The sequence below is a fragment of the Xyrauchen texanus genome, chromosome 5 (assembly GCF_025860055.1).
Source record: "Xyrauchen texanus isolate HMW12.3.18 chromosome 5, RBS_HiC_50CHRs, whole genome shotgun sequence".
Classification (NCBI taxonomy): domain Eukaryota; kingdom Metazoa; phylum Chordata; class Actinopteri; order Cypriniformes; family Catostomidae; genus Xyrauchen; species Xyrauchen texanus.
Window position 1 is genome coordinate 46,093,998 of NC_068280.1, and position 7,083 is coordinate 46,101,080.

Genomic DNA, 7,083 nt, shown 5'->3' on the forward strand with positions numbered 1-7,083 from the left:
ATTAAAGGACTAGTTCAGTCAAAAATGAAAATTCTGTCATCATTAACCTACCCGCGTGTCATTCCAGACCCATATTTTGTCTCTGTGGAACACAAAATGGGATGTTTAGCAAAATGTCCAGGCTGTTCTTTTCCATTGAATAAAAGTGGATTTGGACTGTGGCTGCCTGTTAAGCTCCAAAAATTACCAATAAAGCTAAATAAAAGAAACTTACAATTTTAATATCTTCTTTTGTGTTCCACAGAAAAAAAGAAAATCATATGGGTTTGGAATGACAACAGCGTGAGTATATGATATTTTAATTGAACCTCCTGAGACCCAAGCGTTACTGCAGTGTGCATTTTTCATTCTGACTGCACTGTTTTTCATCCTAACTCAGTATACAGCCTCTGAAAGCAACATTGTCCAGCTTTTGGATGCATCCATTGATTCTTAAAGTGATAAGTACAGTGAATATAGGATATTTGAAGGAAAATGAGCCTGTTGTCCACATACATGGAAATCATGTTTAACAGCTTGGCAATTTCACGATAAATCGATTAAATATTTTAAATGGCATATCGATGAAACTAGAGATTCTTATCTTTTGACTCAAACAGGTTTCAATGTAAAAACTTCAATGGGTTTCTTTCCAGATGTAGTTTTGTTGCCGTTTCTCCCAAAGACAAACTCAGCTGAGATTGGAACCATGTTGTTTTGTCACATGACTTGGTTCGTAAAAGTTTAACCCTTTAATGACACCCTAGAGTCTCCTGAACTGAGATCAGTCAGTTTAAATGAAATGATGCATAGTCGATAGCGAAGCCAATGGGTTATGTCCACGCATGTGGACGTGGGGTCTCAGGAGATTAAAGTCTTGGTTGAACTGTCCTTTTACTCCTAGAGAGCTATAATCAACATTTATCACAATTCTATGATAAAATGGGTTTTATTGCCATCTCAGATTCATCATTGGTTTACTACAGCTCAACACTAAAAGTTTGTCCATTAGCCATCTGTTATTGGACTGATCAGCCAAAGTTTTGCTCTCAGGGTTACCTCAACATTTCTCAAACATTCCATTTTGTTGAGCTCTTTAAGGCCATATGTATTTCAATAGCTGTTTAACCATTAAATATATTTTTTTTGTAGTTTGACTGTAGTAGTTAAACTTTGAACTTTGAAAATGTAACTTGTAACTTTAACTACAATAACAAAAGATCTGTGATCCGGGCAGTTGATCAGGTTAAAGTTAATATCTGCAGTTTCCAGTTCCTCAAACCAAAGTCCATTAAACAAGTATTTAAATGTGTATGGACTTCATGTAAGAATCTAAAACTCTTAATGGAAACTGAATCTAATGAAAATGAAACTAATATTTAATGTACTATGAATAGAGAATGTGTTTGATCAATAGTGGTTTCAAGAGTCATGTAATCCATGTGTACACACAAACATATACAGTATACGTATAGTCACAAATATGTAATAATGATTATGTGATTGTTGTTTTGAATAATTTCACTTTGCTTATGGATATGACAAACAAATTGTGTAGATTTATTAGTGATCTTTTGGATATTTAGTATTTGTTCAAATGTATAATTAGCACCAGATTAAAATTGGCAGACATCTTTCTTTCTTTTTCTCTTTTCTTTTTTCCCCAATTTGGAATGCCCAGTTCCCGGCAGACAGCTTTCTGATATTATCAGGTTAAATATAGAACAAAAAAGCACACAGTATTTATTTTAGTTAAATTATTTAATCGATTAAGTGTATCATACAACTGTTAAGATATTCTATATGGAGAAAAAAAACATTTATAGAGTTTTAGTGTTGCAACACTCTGTCTGGGACACATTTTGCCCCCTTAAAAGGCTTTAGGTAATATGAAGGGCTTCTTGTGATTACATTTTTAAGTCAAGAAAATGCATTGTGTGCTTGCTGGACCAAATTTTACTAATCATGTTGCATTAAATGAGGTTTCAGACTTAACTCAGTCTTGTAAATTGCTTCTGCCCTAAATGTGTGCTTGTACAAACAATGGCTACGTTAACATGCACCCTCATAATGCGATTATAATGCGATTAAGGCAATACTGTGATTAAACTCAAGTCAAGTCAATTTTATTTGTATAGCACCTTTCACAACACACATCGTTTCAAAGCAGCTTTACAGAAGATCAGGCATTAACAGACGATAAAACTATACGTAAACTGTAAACTAAACTGTAGCTTATGTAAACAGAATATTGTGATTACGCTTATAATCAGAGTAATGATAATCGCAGTAAGATATGTGGAGTACTCCTATTTTAATCGCTTTATACTGGCATGTAAATGCTTTAATCACGTTTCTTCCACTCTGACCAAAGTGCGCCTGCACCAGTGCTGCACCAGTGCTGCAGACGGATCATGTTAAACTCAAGCACAGGTTCTAAAACATGGAGAAAATGACAAAGCTGCACTTACTTTTCAGCTTCATGCATAACAACAGTTCCGTGCACCATTTTCAGCAACCCCATGTTAAAAGAAAACATATTTTCTCAAGTTGTGAATGTCCGTTTGCTGTCTGAATTGAATGTTGGGGAGATAAAAAGACCATATTCTGCAAAATAATAGGAAGGAAACACGTCTTTGAAATGAGTTTGTGCTTGCGGATGAAACACAACAACATCCATCATGTGTATTCCAGGTTCACAGACAAATGACTCTTATGAACCGATTCTTTTTAGTGAATGAAAACAGAAAGCGCATCCTGTGTAGAAAATTACTCTTATGAAGTGGTTCTTTAAATAAATCGTTCAAAAAGACTCAAAGACTGGCTGACTAATTTTCCTTATGCCAAGCTATATTTAAAGAGACATATTTTCAACAAGTTGAATATGAATATGTATAAAAAAAGCATTAAAATGTCTCATGTCTCGCAAATAATCAGAATAATGGCAAGTATCATGTAAACGGGATTGAAGTGGTTGGCCCATATCATGTAAACATCTTAATTGAATTATTCTTTATACTTTTATTATTGCAATAATCAGAGTATAGGTGTACATGTAAACGTAGCCAATGTTCTATGTATAATCAGTTGCACTCATGTTACACCTTTCTGTAGATACTAACCCAGTAATAAGTGTTATATTATTGCTGTGAAGTAGATGATTAATGATTATATTCATGTAAAATACTTAAATTCATACATTTACCCAAATGTAGAATAAGTTTGATATATTTAAACATATTTTTTAATTATTTATAATTAATTTTAATAGCCTTTGCATTACATATTGTGACAATTTCTTCTGTGCAGAATTTTTTGTATCTCTTTATTTATCTTTTTTTTTGTTTTGTGCATTCTGGTTCATGACAAATGTGTTTACTTGTGACTGTCTTGAACCCAGTTGCTAATGTACATTATGAGGGTGCAATTCCTGCATATAACGTTTACACTGCATGATTCAGCTTTTACTGCCACACATTCTGATGTTAATGTAAATTCAGATTTTTCTATTGACCTTAAATGTAGAAAAACCACAATATTTTGAAATTTGTATGATGCTTAAGGTGTTGTATGTTAGTTATTCAGAGGCAAGGATGCACACTGAATAACTGTGAATGTAAATCTGTTCACTCTGGCTTTTGAGTCAGTGCTGAATGGCTGACGTTTGATATGTGCAGTGATTGATTATGGGGTCTTAACATTTTTAGGAATATTCAATTAGTAATTGAAAAAGTTGGAAAGGTAAACTCACCTATTTATAAACAGTTTGAAAGGCATTGCATTTTTTAACCTCCTGAGACACCTGTGTGACTGGATTGTGCTTTTACCATTGCTTTTTTTTTTTTATTTGTAACTATTAGCCCCTAAGAAACATATATATACATACCAAATAGTTTTAAAAATGTATGTCCATACAGTATGTGGACAGCTGGAATGAGTTGTGAAATTTTAAATAATACCAAGCTATAGAAAGTATTTTTTTTTTGGGTTACTGTGTCTGTATGCTGTTCACGATAAAATGCTCAAATGTAAAAAACAAAATGGCATTTCGGATGAAACTAGAGACTATAATCTTTTGACTCAAACAGGTTTCAATGTAAAAACTTCTTCGAACATCCAAACATAAACTCCTCTGTGATCGACACCATATTGTTTGATCACATGACTCTGTACGTCGAAACTATAACCCTTTACTGACAGCTCAGAGTCTCCTGAACTGAGATCAGTTGATTTAAATGAAATGAAATTATGCGTTGTGTGTAGCGAAGCCAAAGCATAATGTCCACGCATGTGGACGCGGGGTCTCAGGAGGTTAAAAAACATGAGACAAAATTGCAGCACTATTTAATGCTAAATGGTGCCAAAAAAATAAATGCTGACGACACATGCTGTCACCTATCCTTGATGTTTGGTAACTGTATGAGAAAATCTTAGATTTGATCTCTAAAAAAAAACTAATTTAGCTCATTCTGATTGAAAAACTATTTCTCCAGATCTGAATTTAGTATGAAATTGGTTGAAACTAAAGCCTATATTTAAACTGAATCCACTTGAAACGTAACCCTGACCTCAGTGTAAATATCATTTGTGCCTTTTCTTGTTTGGGTGTTTCAGAACAGTTCAAAGCTTTGTATAGTTAGCCATTCTGCTGATTTATTCTGCATTCAAATATGTCTTTTGTACCTTTCACATGAAGGTATTTGTGATTGTGATTTTTCTGCAATGTTTGTATTCCCTGATTTTGTATTTATATCCCACAAGACTACTGTATGTTATTTAATACCAATGCTTTTCATTCAGGAAACATTCTCCATTCTAAATAATTATGAATCCGGCATTTCTATACATTTTGTATGTTTGTGGGTTGTTCAATAAATACTTGATGTAAAGGGTATATGCAGTTAACAGCCTGATTATTTATATATGTATATATTAAAATGTTGAAAATATAAATTTGTACAATATTTTAATTGAATTTGATTCGAGCAACCATTGTCAACCAGTGCAGTTTGATGAAAAGAGGCATGCAATGCACTCTCTTAGGTTCGTTACAGACCTATCATGCTGCTGCGTTCTGGATCAGTTGTAGAGGTTTGACTGTACATGTAGGAAGTCCTGCCAGAGGAGCATTACAGTAGTACAGTCTAGATATAACAAGAGCCTGGACAAGGATTTGTGTTGCATGCACAGATAGGAAGGGTCTGATCTTAATTATGTTATACAGCACAAATCTGCATGACCCGACTCTTCAACTGATCATCAAACACAAACCCAAGATTTCTGGCTGGATGGCGTAATTGTTGATGAATGGAAAAGCTATGATCATAGCTGCGGGAACGATTTTAAAACAGGGGGTGCTGTGGATTGGGGGTTAATAATTGGAGGATTTAACCAATAATTTATACATTTCGAAAAATACAAATTTATTGAAACATTTCTATTTTTACAGATTTAGATTCATGATCCCACAAAAAGCTCAATGGGATTAAGATCCATAACACTCTTTTCCAATTATCTGTTGTCCAATGTCTGTGTTTCTTTGCCCACTCTAACCATTTCTTTTTGTTTTTCTGTTTCAAAAGTGTTTTTTCTGTTTTTCTTTGCAATTCTTCCCATAAGACCTGCACCCCTAAGTCTTCTCTTTACTGTTGTACATGAAACTGGTGTTGAGTGGGTAGAATTCAATGGAGCTATCAGCTGAGGTCCTGTGAGGCATCTATTTCTCAAACTAGCAGACTCTGATGTACTTACCACTTGTTTAGTTGTACATCTGACCTTCCACATCTCTTTCTGTCCTTGTTAGTGCCAGTTGTCCTTTGTCTTTGAAGTCTGTAGTGTACACCTTTGTATGAAATCATCAGTTTTTTGGCAACTTCAAGCATTGTATAGCCTTCATTCCTCAAAACATTGATTGACTGATGAAATTCCAGAGAAAGCCGTTACTGTTTTTGTGTGCTATTTTTGATGTAATATTGACCATAAGCCATGCCAGTCTATTGCATACCGTGGCAACTAAAAAACAAACACAAAGACAACGTTAAGGTTCATTTAATGAACCAAAAAGCTTTCAACTGTTGTTTGATATAATGGTAAGTGATTCAAGTACCAAATAAAACATTTAGCATGATTACTCAAGGATAAGGTGTTGGATTGATGGCTGCTGAAATGGGGCCTGTCTAGATTTGATCAAAAATTACTATTTTGAATAGTGATGGTGCTGTTTTTTTTACATCAGTAATGTCCTGACTATACATTGTGATCAGTTGAATGCCACTTTGGTGAAGTAAAGTAACAATATCCTTGCGAAATATAAAAATCTCTACATTATTCCAAACTTTTGGCCACCAATATATATATACACACAAACTTGCTTATAATTTCCCAAAAGATCCAACATAATGCATCGGATGATGCAGAAATACGAGATGGCTTGAAGTTTCCGGTTCGGCTTTCTCCGGCAGCAGTCGGCTGAGGTAATGCAGAAGCCGAAGCATGCAGACTACAGTTTAGCCAGCGGAGAAAAGGGATAAACAGCCATGACGCCTGCCCAAGAGTATCGGTGAAAATAAATAAATAAAAGCAAAACAGCCGGTGACCCATAGTGAACATACGGACAACAGATTTCGATAGTTTATGGATTTTATACTATTGGGATTACTGCTGCAAATAACTGGCAGAGCACACTGGAATGAGCTCCGTTCCTACTTGAATAAGCGTGAGTATAACCTTTATGAACACATAGATGCAAACGAGTGCATTTAAAACGGGGAAAGCACTTGCATAGCTGAGTAATGTATAGCCTATACGAGCCTCTATAATAATGTGTCTGACACCTCATTATTTCTATACAGGTAGACATTAATGCCGCATTCCATGACAGTGACTGGGCGGACCTAAAACTGTCTGTATCCCACCGGCCCGTTAATATAATTTAACATATGCACAATCAGAAATAATGGCAAATGTCAATAATAAGAGTCAAGCGAGCGGCTTGTGAGGGATCAGCGCTCTGAGACTGGCTGGCGGTGCCCCGTTAAGACGCACAAGCGGATTAGGACTCGTGAGCAGGTGCCTTTGTTGGCTCGCGCCGTTGCTAGTGGAGAC